The sequence below is a fragment of the Idiotropiscis lumnitzeri genome, chromosome 15 (genome assembly GCF_059441095.1).
Source record: "Idiotropiscis lumnitzeri isolate Australia: NSW breed Sydney's pygmy pipehorse chromosome 15, RoL_Ilum_1.0, whole genome shotgun sequence".
Lineage (NCBI taxonomy): Eukaryota > Metazoa > Chordata > Actinopteri > Syngnathiformes > Syngnathidae > Idiotropiscis > Idiotropiscis lumnitzeri.
The window spans coordinates 1,171,603-1,187,915 of NC_142405.1; positions in this window are offsets into that span (position 1 = coordinate 1,171,603).

Consider the following 16,313-nt stretch of genomic DNA (forward strand, 5'->3'; position numbering starts at 1 on the left):
CTCTTTCCTGATTCCGAGAACACCTCATGACAATCGGCTGCGCTCTTTATCCGAGCCCGCCGAAGCGGTGTACGATGACGAGAGTGAGTTAATCCCTACTTCATTATAGCCGAGGCGCTGAGAAGAGCCAAAGACATCTTATCGGGAGTTTACCTATCGCGCCAGCTGTGGATCTATCACACGTCGAATACATAAATAAATCAACGAAGGAATTAATAAATGAATAAATGCAAGTCGCAAGAAGAGTTCTTCCCAGGTTCTGACAGTGATTTAAAGGAGCGCGGCGCATTCCTGCCTGTGGCCCAGAAGGCCACTTGAGTGATAAGGCGAGCCGTAATGGAATAAGACGCGGAGGGACAAGAGGCAAGTGTTGCTGGTTGAAGTGCTGAGCGCCTGAGCGCTAAAAAGGAAATATCTTGGAAGGATTGCCGACCGGCGAGCTTGAGATGATTTGAAAAAGCTCGTTCAGCCACGTCGGCGCACGACTGATGGATGAGCTGAAGGTGACGTCGTCGCCGCAAAGCTAATTCTTGTTTTGCGTGCCTTGAAACGTGCTGCTATTAATATTTCGCTTCTCACAAGTGGGCCACGAAGGTCAAGTGCATGTTTGGAGCAGGTAGCGGTGAAAAAGAAAAAGGGGAGAGGGATGGGGGGGGGGCTGATGGTGGCAGACATTCCACACCGGGCTTGAGGAGTCGGGAGGGTTTGCGCTAATTCCACTTTTATTAAAACACAAAGAAGAAAATAACCGTCCAGTCTACGGTGGCAGGAAGCGAAAATCGGCAAGACGGCAGGCAACATCCGAGCTCGCATTCGCAAAATGATGAAGAAGCTGTTATTTTTTGGGTTGTGCAATGCGGAAAGCTTTTTAATTTTACCAACGGTGAAACTTAAGATTTTTAACGTCGAATGAAGTGGTAAAAGCCGCACGTTTTCGTAAATCTCAGGCGGCGGCTATTTTGCCGCTTGCTGTCGACAGTTGCTCAGCGCTCACAGCTCAGCTTCAGAAAAAAAAAGTGCCATGATTGGTCGTTAGATGAGCCCTGAGCATCTGTGACAAACAAAATGGCCGCCCCCCCCAAAACGGGAGGATTTTACTGCTCAACTCAAACACAAATGCCGACTTTAGACTAGTGAAGGTGCGTAGAACATTCTGTTGCAAAGATTTTGGGGGGCTTGACGTCCCCTTTAAAATTGCACCAATAACTTCTAATTATTGGCCCCAAGGAAGTCCCAAGAGTGTTTCTGTTCCGTTTCTTAGTGAACGTCAACCAATTGTTAAGTAACGGCGGTAAAGGTCCAATCACGTGGTTTATTTCCTCCATTTCCTTTTTGTTTCTTCCCCCTCCTGGAGTGCCGACAACAGCCCACAGATGTTTCTCCACGGAGACGTTTGTCCAGACTTTGTGCGTGTTGAGTGCGACGTCCCGCGGCTTCCGGTTGCCTTATCTGTCCCCGGGTGGATCCTCAAAGCCGCGGCAGTACAAATCTCTTCCCGAATGGATGACTTTATTGTCCGAGCAACTTTACAAGCGGGCCCCTGGCCACTCCGCCCCCTCAGTGACCTGGTCTCCGTCTCCATGGCAACTAATACAGGAAGTGGGAGCCCCCAGGATAGCCTGGCAAGTCTCCCCAAAATAAATCTCCCCTTCCTTTTTTAATTCACATTCGCTCCTCCTCAATTTCTCCAACGGAGCATTTCCAACGAATAAATAAGCAAAGGAATGCACTTTAGCGCCACACGCAGGCCCGAAACAAACGCCATGGCTCCTCCAAACGCCCCCCCTGGAAGAGAAAGGCAGCGGAGACAATCCAGACATTCCTTCGTGCCGTTGCGTCCGCTCACACTCTCGAATTGAAGAGCAGCTGTCGGCTCCTGCAAGCATCAAAGCGAAGACGAGGACGAGGACGAGGACGAGGACGAGGGGGGGGGGGGGTCACATTGAGTAACTTTCTTAGCTCGACGTGCCGACAACACGTGAGCTAGGCAAGCATGCGGGCAAGGTGGCAGGGAACTCGTTTAGGAAAACGTCATGGATTGGAGCATCTTTCGGGAACAAACTGCAAAAACATTTTGACATCCTTTTATGCTTTTAAGCTGAGTTGGCGGACACTTTTCCCGTTGAGGAGGAAACCAGGCTTGGAGTCACCCGTTGCTCGTTTTCATTTTCATATTATTAAAACCTTTTCTATATAATTGCGTATACTGGTCACAACTTTGGCTCTTCCACTGTGCCTCCTCAAAGATTCAGAATTTATCGAGATAATATTGCTCATTTTTGATGTTCACTGTCAACGGGATTAATTTAAACATACTTTTTTTTTTTTTTTGCAGTAGTACGCTAAACTGAGAGGTCCTTTTATTGTTTTGTTTGTCTTTAAATAACAAAATAAAGTTTCCAAAATATGAACACTCCACTAATAGCAAACATATTGTTTCTCACAATTCCCCCCCCAGAAAAATTGGTTGACAACAATTTGGAATGTTTTCTGTAAAGGTCGTGCGCGGGTGTCCCTAATGAAGCGTCTCGCATCGTATTTCAATCGCTCTGTCGTGATGCCGAGTTGCAGTCGACTGAGTGTTTTTACACACGAGGTGACGCTTTCGGCTAGAGGTTCTCACACTGGTGTCGGTGGAGGACGTGTTAAGACAAGAAGACTCTGCAGGATCCCAGATGTGGTCCACACTCTGCTGCGTGCCACCCCCCCTAATTACACATTGGACTCTGTTGTGGGAACTAATTACTAGGAATGGCTGACGAACTGAAACCAGCGGATGGATGTCACTTGATTTATTTGAGCTCGGCTGTCTATGTTGCGTATATGTACACCCCCCCCCCCATCTGAAGGCAGATGCGACGGCATTAACACGATAACGTTTCCCAATGTTTTGTCTGACTTGATGAATGCAGGAATTTATTGTCCGAGCGCACTTAAGCAGTTTCCCGTGTTTCTGCTTTTGGTGTTGTCCGCACGCCGGCCTCGCAATGGTGTGACTCTCAAGACTCCGGAGGTTATCGTTCTCACGTGTACAAGACAAACTTGGGGCTCCGGTCGACCCGCACTCCCGTAGACGTGCTGTTTCGACAGCTTGTTGTAATTCCGCCTCGTTCGCTGAACCCCCGGCGGACAAACAGGGAAGCAGAAGCACCGTGGTCCCATATTAGTCCCCCCCCAAAAAAAAAGATCAGCCCGAGGGGAGCGAGAGGAAGGGGGTAAACGCGATCACAGTGTGGAGGCGCGGGAAAGCTCGGCTCACAGATGAGGCCCACGCCTTCTCGATTATTGGGGAATTCTTCTCCCTCGGATAGCCTCCAAACTCTTTGTGGTTTTTACGCAAATCCGTTTCCAGTTTCGATCATTTGAAGTTCTCCGGAAAAAAAAAGAAGATTCTGATTGCTTTGAGCATGCCGGTTCTATTTTCAGCATTAATATTTCCACGTGTGCGTTGATCCGATTTATGTATTTGAAGCGATTGGAGAGGATTTGTGGATATTTAGAAGATGGCTACAATGTGATGATTATGCACGTTGTCAGGACATAACTCTTGATGATATAATTAGTCAAATCAGTGGGGGGGGCTCGACCCCCTCATTTCGCTTTTATAATCTTGAGCCGAGCGAGATCTGAGAGCCGATTACGGTATCTGCTTCAAACACATTTAGGATGCCCGCGTACCACGTTTTTCAGACATGAGCATTTCCTCCCGGGGACACAACGGCCCACCCGTCCGTCCTGGGCGGGCGGCCATTTTGTAGACTGAGGACGGCGGATGACAAGTTTTTCAAAAAGGGCGGACTAAACAAGGCCGGATGTGGATTTCCGTCCGTCCGTCCTTACCGAGTCAAGTACTCAATAATGATCACTAGGGGGCACTCCGTAAAACGACTGCATCATAAGAGTCAAAGAAGAGAAGAGCGTAGGACTCCGGATGCCAACTTAGCTGTGCGTGTGAACGAGAAAATTAAGCAGACGTTGAGAAGTTATAAAATACAATTGAAAACTTCAATCGGCCGGAGTGGAGCGAGTGACGAGGGCTCGAGAAATTGGTGCTTCTTCTGATTTATTTTCCCTGCTGCGGCACAATGCTGCCTCTCACAGGCCAGTCTTGGTACTACAACTGTTTCAGGTGAGGAGCGATTGCGTACTGATGCGATTGTGTATCATGTCATACAATTGGACTGCGTGCTTTTTCTTCTTCGAATCCACGAAGCCCCGCCCCCAAGTATGCCCCACGCTGCAGTCGATCTAGTGTATTTTTTATTTTTTTTTGTGTCCCAAAATGAGCACTCAGCTCTAAGTGAGGTGACTCGGTGTGGGAAAAACGTTTTTCTTCGACAGCGATCGATGCGGGACAGATAAGAGCGTCCACTGACCTTGCTTGACATGCGTGGAAATCCTTTATTTGTGTGTGAAAACTTCCTTGTTTTCCTCCACCAAAATGAGCAGCAGCGAGGTCATCCCTGGAACGGCCCCCCTCTCCTCTTGCCCCTACAAATAAAAATGTTTGGAAGTGAGGGTCAAAGGTGCAGAACAACTCAAGTGAGCCTTTTCCACGAATGTGGCCGTTAAATCAAATTTGAATTTACCTGCGGCAGTCTTGCGACAAACAACACACGACGCCTGGAAAGAAAAGCGCACAAAACATCGCAAATTAGCGTTCAAGGAAGCAAACTTTTTGGTTTCAGCCTGAAAGCGTTCATTTGTGTCTTCCCACGATGAAAATAGTTTGTAGGCTCGCTCGGCCGAGGAGGATTCGGTTTGATTTGGTTTCGACGAAGAGAAGAAAATAGGCCGAGAGCGGAAATGTAAGCTGAATTCGGACACATTAATGACAGACTCTTATAAAAAAGTCACCATGCCGTTTGCTGCGAAACCAAAAAGAGCTCAATTGTCTGTTTTTGCTTTTTTTTTTAAATAAAAGAAACAGGAAAATCTCTCTCACTTTGTCTCTTTTTTCCCCTCTGAGAAAAATCTTCACAAATTGTTAATTTTGAGCCCGTGGCGTCCGTTTTTGCAACGTTCTCATCGGCGCTTGGTGTGGGAACCAAGGGCAAAGATAGCAGGATGTGGGAAAAGACCAGCAATCGGTGGGTTAAACACATAACATGAGGAAAAAGAAAGAAAAAAAAAACAGGAGGGATTAGCACACCATTGCGTTTACTGTACGTGTGTGTGTGTGTGTGTGCGTTTTCCAAAAGTGTGTTTCAGGAATCATAAGAAGATGGAAGGATAAGCGGATCTTCCACCTCCGCAATCGTCCACTCAGCCATGTCAACACGATTGCTATGGCTTACTCCAGAGGCAATAAATTGCTGTCCGTACTCGCCGACTGTCAAGTTGCGTTAACATTTGAACGACGCCAACAGGCTGTGCAGCAGGAAGTGAAAATCAATAAATAAGATTCATCTTTTTATTTTCATTAAACAGTCTTTTCAGGCTCAATTGTTCAGGTCAAATTGAAGAATTGATTTATTTTTTTTTACACAGGCGGCATATTGCGCTTTTTCCTTTTAAAAAAAATCATTTATAATTTTTTTTTAATTTCCATCACTTTTCGCCAAGCACTTTTTGCATTTCATTTTCAACTTTCTCCGCAGAATTGTATAAAGAACTATTTTCTGTGATTGTGCACAAACTTCACTTTCTCTTTATGCTCTTCTTTGTTGACCCAAAATAAAGTCTAAAAAAAAGTCAACCTTGATTAAAAAAAAAAAAAAAAAAAAAAAAATCAGAATTCTGGAGATCCAGAATCCAGTTCCTGATTCCAGTCCAACCTCGATTGATGATGTCATCGATTGATGATTTGGTCTGTATTCCACGACGCCAAGACTGACGGGAATGCTGCTCCTCAACCTTGCCGTTTGCCGAGCATCCTAATCGAGTCCTTCGCGTGCCGTCGTGTTTGCAAATCTCGATAAGACGCATGGCACCATGGGAAGGCGGCGTGATTTGGTTCTCACGGTGTGTGACACAAAGACGCAGAGAAATAAGCAACCGAAGGGGCCATGCAAGCACAAAGTGGACAGAGAGGAGCAAACCAAATAAAGAAAGATGGAAAAAAAAAAAGTCAGCGCCGCCGCCATGCGCGCCGTCAAGTCATGAGCTTCTGCAACTGTTCTCGCTGGACTTTGTGCTACTTGAAGTGGTCGACCGTGTGTGGTCCGCTCGCCGGAGGAGAGAGCGCATTTTTACACACTTAGACACACACACAGATGAACACGGTGCAAAAGAAACCGAGCTCCAATAAACGAGGCGTACTTGAACACACCGCGGCCTTCGCCAAGAGCGCGAAAACGGGAACAAATGTGCGAGAAGAACATGGCCGCAACCGTGGCGAATGTCAGCGTCGGACTTGATTACAGCTGCGCGACGTGCTGGTGACGGGCCGCCGATTGCACCACCTGGTCCTCATCACTCGGCCCGGGACTCAACCCGTGCGCCGCACGAACCGCAAGTTTGAAGCATAAAAGCAAACACCAGCCCAATGGCGTTCTTCAGACGACCAACAAAGTCTCAACGTCCCCCAAAAACGTTTGGAGTAATATAAAGAGGATTCATTGTGGCTTTTTTTTGGACCTCGACGGACCGCGTGACCTTCCGCTTGTGGTGAACAAAATCTCATCAAAGAAGAAGCAGCAATGCTTCTTTTGTACTTTTGGAACGGCTCCAGCGGCGGTTCTGTTCATGAAATTCCGGTGAGTTGAGTCCACCTTCCAAAGCCTCGAACTCCGCAACTCGTTGTTCCTCTTTGCTTCGGAGGAAACTCGAGACGGAGCGCAACCAGCGCCGTTATTTCCCACACTTGGACTGAAAAGCGAGCGGGCCGAGCCAGATATGTGACACTAATCACTCATTAGGAGCGCAATCTCGTTCCATCGAGTGACAGCTGCCGCCACTGCGTCCAACTCCACCATTCGAGGAAGGCGGGAACTTCCCGAGAAGATGACTGGTGGGTTTTTCTTGTTGCTGCTTTACGTTAAAAAAAATAATAAATAAATAAAAAAATGACAGTGTAAAACACAAGAGGGTCGAAACGACCCACACGTGACATTTCTGGTGGTCAGAGTTTTCCTCGGCATAAAGTCGCGTCCTCAAAACAGGCCGTGAGGAGATTTGACGATTTGGTCACAGATGAGCCTTGAGTCGAACAACATGGCATGAAAGCGGGCATTCCGGGAGTGTCTGGAAAGAAGGGATCAGCGCTAAGCCCCCAAAAAAGGGGGAGGGGGCGCTTTCGGAGAGGTTTTAGTGCAGCACCTGTCGGGTCCTGGATTGTCGGCGCAGCTGCGCCGCCGACGTCAACCTCGGCCAAGACAGACTTTGAGTCATCTTGCCTCGTTTTTTGGTTTTTAATCGCTCACATAACAAAGGAAGCGCTTTGTGGGCGCTTTGGCCTCAGCGGGGATTGCAAAATAGCGAAACGGAACACGACCGTGGCCGCTTTAGGAACGCGACTTGCGCAACAAGCGTTCGTTTCAAAAGTCGGGAGCAGTTTGAGGTGTCATTAATGAGTCATAACAAATCGGAAATCTGCTCCGGTGTCGTTTTCGTTTTGTTTTTTCGCTTTCAAAGCGACGACGCAACAAACAATGAACCAAAAGTGTCCTTTCTGAAAAACAACAGCAGTTAAGCGGCCAACTCTTCATTTTCTTCCCCCATTTTGGTAGACCTTGAACATTTTGCATATAAAAGTTAAAACGCAACAAAAAATGGTTTGCTTATTTCGATGTAAGCCCCCGAGGACGTCTCCCTTGGAACTCTCGAGCGAATCGCGCAAGTGATGTGACTCGAGGCCTTTGGGCGGTCCTTCCCAATATCCCTTTGCGACCCGAATGGTCCAAATAAGCAAAGGAAGCAGAAGTTGCACGTTCCCACAGTGCTGCAGGAGGTCAAATGCGACGTCTCCTTTATGAGCGCATGGAAAAGTGCACAAGCTACCAACACACGGAACGGGCGGTCCGGTGGACCGTGGCCAGATAACACAGAGCAACCGAGCGGCTCTCCATCTGATTAGCTAACTTGAAGCGAGCCACGCATGCTGATAGCGGCCGATAATAAAGGCCGGAGACTTGCATTGGTCGTCGGCAGCAAGTTTTGAACGAGCCAATCCCCAAAACACGTCGGCTCTCGGAGGATTTGGATCGGGAACTACGAGAGGTGGGAACCTTGAGTTTGACTTGAGGAACGCGCCTCTTTTAAAGTAAGGAAAGATTCATCCAAATGTTTTCATCAGTCCAGCCATGTGTTGGCCAAATGAACTCTTCAGAATAAACTCGTCTTTGAAAAGGCAACTTAGCGGTTGGGAGGCCCGAAAGCGCCGCATGTTGTCATTCCTCACGTTGAGGCCCGACGGAAGTGGTGTCGTCTGAACGTGCGCGGCACTAAATCCTTTGACAGGATTGACTGCGAATGAACGACGGCAGAGGCGGCCCGCCGAGGGCCCCGTTCAGATGGGCCGATTACGTTTCACACACGCACACGACGGCGGCGACGCTAACATCTGTCAACTGAGTTTCTTTGAACTTGGATTGGAACAAAATGCGTGATCCCCCCCCCCCCCCCCATTACAATATTTTCATGACGTTTGTTTGGACCGGCGTGAAGAATGTCGTTGTCTTTTTCTTCCGATGGAGACGTTTACGTGACGCGTTTTAATTCCGATCGGAAGACAACGTGCCGTGAATTGGACGAACTTGAAAAGAGAACTGGAGTCATAATTCTTCCAATGATGCTTTGAGGCGACGCGCCAATTCTTCCAAATCCATTTAGTGGGCAGCTGCGACGCAACGACGGTAACCATCCAGCTGGCTCCAAGTCTGGGAACCGGCACGACGGTTCCGACGAAGATGCACTTTGGAGCATTTGGAGCTTCTGCACGATCTCGCCGTCCCTCCCGTTCAATTTGTTTGCCTTCTCACTCTCTTCTTTTGTTTCTTTCATACAGACAAAAAACGCAGCAGTTCGCCCTGAATCGACTCCGATCCAGCCCCCACCCCCCCAAAAAAAAATTGACAGTGCCTTGTGGTGCAGGATTCCCACATGAGAGGGAGCGGCATGCGGCGAGGGCCGCATGTTCCGTTTCCTGCAGATTAACTTTGTAGGCCTCGCGGAATCAATCCAACGTAAATAAGCAATCGTAACCTTCAACAAACACCCCCCCCCCATCCCCCTTTTCGTTGAAAGTGAGACAATTCCACAAGTTGATGTAAGCCCCGCCCCCGCCCCCCTCTTTCTTTCCCTCTTCCAAGATGTCCCGCTCGCCTTCTCGATGGCGCCCGGGCTTCACCGACTTTGACTTCCCACATTTAAGCGTTTCTAAAAAAAGCTTGTTGAAATTGCAACCAGAAGTTTCCCTCCTCCCACGCTCTTTCAATTAGAACGGGGTCTCATACGCTGAGAAGAGTCGTGACGTCGACGGCGTTGAAATTTGGCAGGGGAGGAGACGGAGGCCGCGCCGCCGTACGCGATGCATCCGAGCAGGAAAACCAGAGGAGGAAATCTCCAAGGTGACGACATTTGAACTCGAGATCCACTTGGGAAAATGTCATTTCCGCTCCGTGTTGACGGGATGGGAAGACTTGGGCAACAATGTAGCAACGCGAGTCGCAAACTTGAAAAGCAGCGAGCTTGAATTGAAAAGTAGCAAATGAAACCATTCAAAAATTTTTTTTTAAAAACTAGTGGCGTTTTGTAATCAGCATCAAGAAATCCTGATCAGATTCTTCACATTGATGTCACGTAATATCGCAGCGTTGTATTTTTTGAAACCACAATGGCCGAAGGAGGGAAAAGTGTGGATTTAATTTAGAAAGACTTTCGACGCCATTTTCAAGACGGACAAGTCGAGAGAAGTTCGCTCGTCCGGACTGCATTTAATTAATTCACTTTTTAGAACTTGTGGAAGTCATTTTAATGCAAAATCTTTTGGACTTTGACGTGAGTAAAAACATGAGGTTTACTTTTACAGAAAATGCTGAAAAGAAAGAAAAACTTATCCTTCATGCGCATATTTCATCTCAAATTGAAAATGTTTTGGACCTTCAACGTTTTCTATAAACTGATCATGTTTCTCCGTCATGGCGCAAACTCATCAGAAAACCACCTCAAACTTTCTCATTTGTCTTTTGGTTCTTGGTGAAGATAATCTTTGTGATCATTTGAAAAAAAATTAAAAAAATCCCCCTTTTATCAGTTCATATATTTACACCTCAAGTTTTATCTTACCCAGGAGGATTTTTGTTTTTTGTATGTTGCGGTTAGGAACTTGATCTCTGTGAGATAGTTTGACGGTTTATCCTTCACACTCATCCCTGCAGTGTGCGTGTGTGCGTGCGCGCGCGTGTGTGTGTGTGTTATTGTAGCACTTTCAGCAAACTTCTGTCGGGCCATTCAAGGCGCCTCTGCGATAAACTTGACATCAGAAAGATGACACTTTCCCCACGTCTTATCTGCAGCGCGGCTGGAAGGCCCACATGAGGGTTCGTGCGCAAAGCCACCGCGACCAGCAAAGACGTCTTCGGTCACCGTGACAGATGAGACGGAGACGTGAGGGCCGGAATACAGCTGGCTAAATGTCGCCGCTTTCATACGTGCTCGTCTAATTATGAGCTTGCAGAAAATGTTCAGATGTGGTTTGCTGATGCAGCTCAAAACGTTTGCCTGCAGTGCTCTACGCTGCGGAAACTGTTGGGCAGGTCATGTTGCTTCATTCGCCGATGACTGGGGACTCATTTTTTTGAAAGAAATTAATAAAATAAACCTAAACCTAACCCTGCAAAAAATAATTTAAAAAATGCATTTTAAAAATTAAAAAAAAAATAAATAAAAAATGCAAAAAAAAACGTGTGATACGATTTAAGGATGCGATGATCCTAAAATGGAACGAATCGATTCAGTTCTTCAGATCGAACCAATTCACTTTGGGTTACACTTCCAGTCATGACATTAAATCGAATGTTGAAAAAAAACCTTTTCGCTTCAATCCAACGGCTATTGTGCCCCTCGTGCCCCGAGACTCGAAAAACCTTGAAACGGTTTTACAGTTGGGAACCAAATCCACAAAACCGGTCTTTCCCAAAGGAGAAAAACAAGCATGACCATTTGCTATCGATTCAAATGAGCCAAAGAAAATAAATCAGCGGCGACACAATTGCGGTAAAATTCCAAATTCAAGTACAGAACGTTCAATCATTAATTGAGCATCTTGTCGGGACCGGAAGAAACGGACAAGCTCTTACATGCGCCATCGTCTGGCTGCGACTTCCAAAGACGCCTGCAAGTGAATTTTTTTCTTATAAATTTCTTTTTAAAAGTGCCACATCCTTCCTCTCCATTCAACATTTTTGGCTTTGTGCGCGAACGTCAGCGAAATGAGGTCACGGCGCTCAAAACGCACGTTTCAATGAGCGCTTGTTGATTTTGGCGGGCGAGTCGTTCATTCGAATGAAACCGAATGCTACTTGGAGTAAAACGTAGTCGACTTGTCTGTGCGTGCGAGTTTCGGTGTCACACCCACCATCAGAGGAAGAAAAAAAAAATACAAATATTTACAAATGACAACCTCGCTCTTGGCCCTCCTGCAGCGGGGTTGTGAGAACCGAGTTTCTATCCCTGGGGTCTCTCCCACGCCGCCGCCCACCAGCGTAAATTTGGGAGCATGTGCAAACCACAGCCAACTTTGAACACCGAGGGAGGGGGGGGGGGGGGGGGGTGACGCATACGCACCTTTCGCAATAAGCCTCAAAGGTTGAATAGCAGTCATAGTTGCAGCAATATTATCGGATGATTTGCAGGCCAAAAACAACCGGACAAGTTCCTCGCTTGGGCTTTCGTGACTGAGAGGAAAAAATATCAAAAATAAATACATGAAGTAACCTCTTGAATTGTCGCGTGGGAGAGTTCAAAATGCCTGAAAATAGTTTTTCCTAAGTCTGCTGGAATGGCCGTCTGCATCTTTTCACCATACATGGACTTGTTTTGTGGTCCCCGTTTTAACCTCCACAACACGGACCACTCTCAGGCCGCAGCAAGTCGCAACTCATAATGTACAATTTTTCAAAATGGTTCCCTGGCAGCTGCGGACTTTTTTTTTATTTGATATATTTTGTAATTTTTTTTATGCTAGCGGTCGATACATCACTGAAGCGAAGGTGGATGAGATACAAGCCCAGCAGTGTTCTGAGGTCAACTGTCAAGTAGTGGAGCTCAAAGTTCAAAGCAAACACGGTGCATCAGCATTTCGCGGTTGTGCTGCAGGGAAATGAAATGAGATGCCAACGGAACTCAAGTTTGCTTCAACTGGTTTTAAATCCAAGTTCAAAACTCTTTTGTTTCCCTAAACTTAGGACGGAGGTGATCAGTGGTGTTCAACCACTGGCCAGCGGGCCCCTTTGGACCGGGCCGCACAGATGAAAAATAAAAACTAAATTGCAGGACTTGTGTTACTTATTTGAGGCTGAAAAGTCGAATATTTTGAAAAGTGACTGGTTTTTGTCGGTAACGTTCGATTCTTGACACATTTCAAGATGCTAATTGACAAATCGCCAATATTAAACCAACAAGCTAGCAAAGCGAGAACGACCACATACGAAGCCCGGGACTCGTATAAATTGGTCCGTGGCGGAAGAAAGTTACTTTTAGGGCATTTAGAATTTGTTTTTGTTTTTCCAAATCAAGCTACATGTTCTTTTTGTTCATTTAATTTAGCTACTTTTAATTTCCAATGTCACTTCCTGAACATACACTTGGCCGTGTGTCCCAAAACTAATGCTTGACAATTTTACAATCACAATAATCAACGTTATTGATTGCCTATTTGTTCTTTTTCTTTGGATGGCGAGCGATTTTGCAGGTGTACCTAATGAAGTGTCTGTTCATTGACTGCCGGCGGACATCGGAATGTTTCCATTTGAGCACACCATCCACGTTTGACAAAGATGGCGTTTTCGTTCATTAAGGAGTGACCCGGGGAGTGAAACGCGTCTCCCACGCAAGAGAGCGAGAAGACAATAGAATGACTCACAAGCGCACGCTGATCAAGTCCAGACGCACTTTCTTTCGGCGCGTTTATCCGGCCGCCGCGTCACTGCCGCCGTTTCGGAGGCTTTGATCGCCATTTGCTTTCGGTGGTTTTCTTCCGCCGCTTCATCTCGTCTGGCAACACAAAAAACAGACTCACAAGATCTCAGAAGTCTTTTGGTTGGACGAGAGTTGGAACAAGTTAAGGCGATGGGACGAAAACAGGACTGCCATGAGAAACATAAAAGTACCTTTTTTTTTTTTTTTGTCATTCTGATTGAAATCAAGATCTTCGGTCACTCGTTTACGTGCGACATGAAAGTTTCCGTTTGGCCGTTTGCATGCGTCAACTCGTTTTCGTTTGCAATTATCGTAACCCAACTGATAACCATTTTGCATATTGAATTCATTTTCTCATTTTTTATTCACAAACAGAACTTTACAAAATCACAGATTTGTGCCTTTCTTGTTGGAGTTGAAATCTGGATTTAGCTCCAATTTTAACATATTTTTGAATGCCTTTTTCCTATTGAGCCTTTCTTACAAATATTCTTTTTTTTTCATTTTTATATTTATTGTCTTTTATTTTTTTGCTTTTTTTTAATTCTTATTTTTATTCCGATTGAGGTGCGTTTTCAATCCGTTTGCTCATTCGAATCGGAATCCATCAAACTTGGCTATACGGGCCTCCCAAACGTTTGGATGTCAAGAGTCTTTTCTGCTTGAGCAGAGTTCAGTTTTTGGGCCGATTTGAGAAATCTGGCTGGCTAAAAGAAAAGACACACGTGATTGATCCCACGCAAGGATGATTAGTAATTGTCGTGTCGGCTCCAAACCGACTCAGCGCCGCAGCGATTGAGCTTTTGCAGGTTTTCCAGATCGGCGGCAGATGCGAGCAAGTGCCACAAAAAGCCTTTGGAGCGAAATAGCCGCTTGGCACAAGAGTACCGTCATCCCGACTTCCTCCACCTTCTAATCTGCAGACGTTTAGTAGTGTTGGCACGTCAGCCCGACATCTGAAGGAGGGAACTCTGGATTTCATTTACTCAAGGCCTTGCCAGAACTCGGTGAAAGAAGACAGCGAGAGCGAGCGAGAGAAAGCAAGAAATGGAGCCGATTTTATTTTGTTGCTCGCGTTTTTTCAACCGACACTTTGGATGTGAGGCAACGTCAACCTTCCGAATGTTCGCCGCGCCAAAAAAGCGGCTGAAGTGTTTTTACGTTTCCGAGCGTGGGCGTGGGCCCGAAATGTTGATTGCATGTCGGTGGCGAGCGGCCAATTGCCAAGCGCGCAAAAAACGGCAAAGCCGGTGAAGGGAAGTAAAAACAACACCGGCGAAACTAATGAGCCGCGACATTGAAATATTTTCTCACTCTCAAGTTTTTTGTGTCCGGACTTGCGCGGAGCCGTGTGTTGTGGGAAGAAAGTGACAGCTAACGGTAATTTCTGTCGAGAATTTCAGGTTGTGCTCCCGATGCAAGTTGAGGCCCGTCCGTCTTTTTCTTTTTCTTCTCTCGGGCCTTGAGAACCCAAAAACCACCGCAGGCTTCGTGTCTTGCCTCAGAGCGTGGCAGCTCAGGCTGCAAGCCATTCCCATCCGACTCATCTGTTTATTATTTTCCTGTGCGGGCTTGCGCCTTTTACGAGGAAGTGGGGGGGGGGGTCAGGATGAGGGAAGAGTCTCCCATGTTTCGTTACAAAGACGGACTTGAGAGTTTTTGTGAAAGAAACCATGCGCTTGGTCCGATGGGAACGGAGAAACACGTGGAAGGTTTCAATTTCGCTCGCATTCAAATGATTTTGCCCCGAAGGATTTAGAACTGGACCTCCTCATCAATCACATCTGCACGAAAAGTCCGATCTGCGAACACGGCGCAACGAACGGCCCAACATGATATTCCGCAATTCGGGAACACTTTTGGAAAAATTCTCCCGTGTCATTTCTTTCTCAGGACTCCATCACAAGCGAGCACCTTCAAACGAGCACGCCGCGGGAGCTGTTCCGATTTGAAGGCTTTCGCATTGAGGACGAAAAGTTCCAAAAAAATAAACCGTGTTGAAGGCTTTCCAATTTTCAAAACGTCCCATTCTTGGCTTTGCGCTCGAACACCTTGTCGTGCTCGAAGGGGAAGACGGCTGTTGAGGTATCACATCATTCTTCTCCTAACTCTTCCGCCGACACTTTGTGAAGTTTTGGCCCGAGCAGAAGAGATGGCGGCGCATGTGGGGACCGTTGTTTTCACTGCTGCCCTCGGGGCTCCTCCGTCGTTTTTTTTTTTTTATGAGCTGCAGAGTGTGGGTACTCCACTCCGGTGCCCTTTGACCTTCCCACAGCCACAAGAGGCGAGGCCTTGTGACGACGAAAGCGAGGACCCACACAAGCGGTCCTAAAGTCACATTCCAGGGGACGCTTTTCCCAGCGCCGAGCAAACACACGGCTGTGTTCTCGTCCGGCTTTGGTTTGAGGCGAGTGGGTGATCGTGAGCGAGGTCCCGTACGCCACTCACGGCCCATGTGACCTTCTGGCACATGTCACAGCTCGTCTATTATGCGCAGGTCACCAGAAAGGCCTGCATGGAGGCGAAAGCGACCACGATGCTAATATGGAATCCAAACTTTTGGCTTTGGTTCCACGGGAAATATTTCAGCTTTTCACCCATTTTTTTTTCCCAAGTGAAATGTTTATTGCTTAAAACTAACAGATTTTGCTGATATTCTTGTCTTATAGATTCAACCGATTGGTTGTCTGGAACCTTCTGAGTTCAAATTGTGACTTGGCGAGGAAAGCGGTCAAAGTTGACATTGTGGAGCTGCGCTGCTTTAAACTGCGGCTGGTTCCGATATTCTGTCCTTCACATGGCATTCGATTCGACGACAACAACATCCATTCTCTTCATGAGGGTCGAGGGGGGTGCTGGAGCCTATTTTCGGGCAGTGGGCGGGGTCACACCCTCAACTGGTTTCCGGCCAATCGGACGCCACACAAAGACGGACAATTCAGAGTGTCCAATCCACCTGCCATGCATGTTTTTGGAATGTGGGAGGAAACCGGAGTACCCGGAGAAAAGCCACGCAAGCACGGGCAGAACATGCAAACTCCACACCAGCAGGCCGGCGCCGGAATTGAACCCACAACCTCCACATTGTGAGGCCATCGTGCTCACCAGTCGTCCACCGTCCACAAGTAAGAAACACAGTTTGAAATCAACTGATCATTCAAATCAATTTGTTGATTTCTTGTCCAAATGGCTCAGGTGTACCTAATGTAGTGGCCAAAAACACACAACTTACA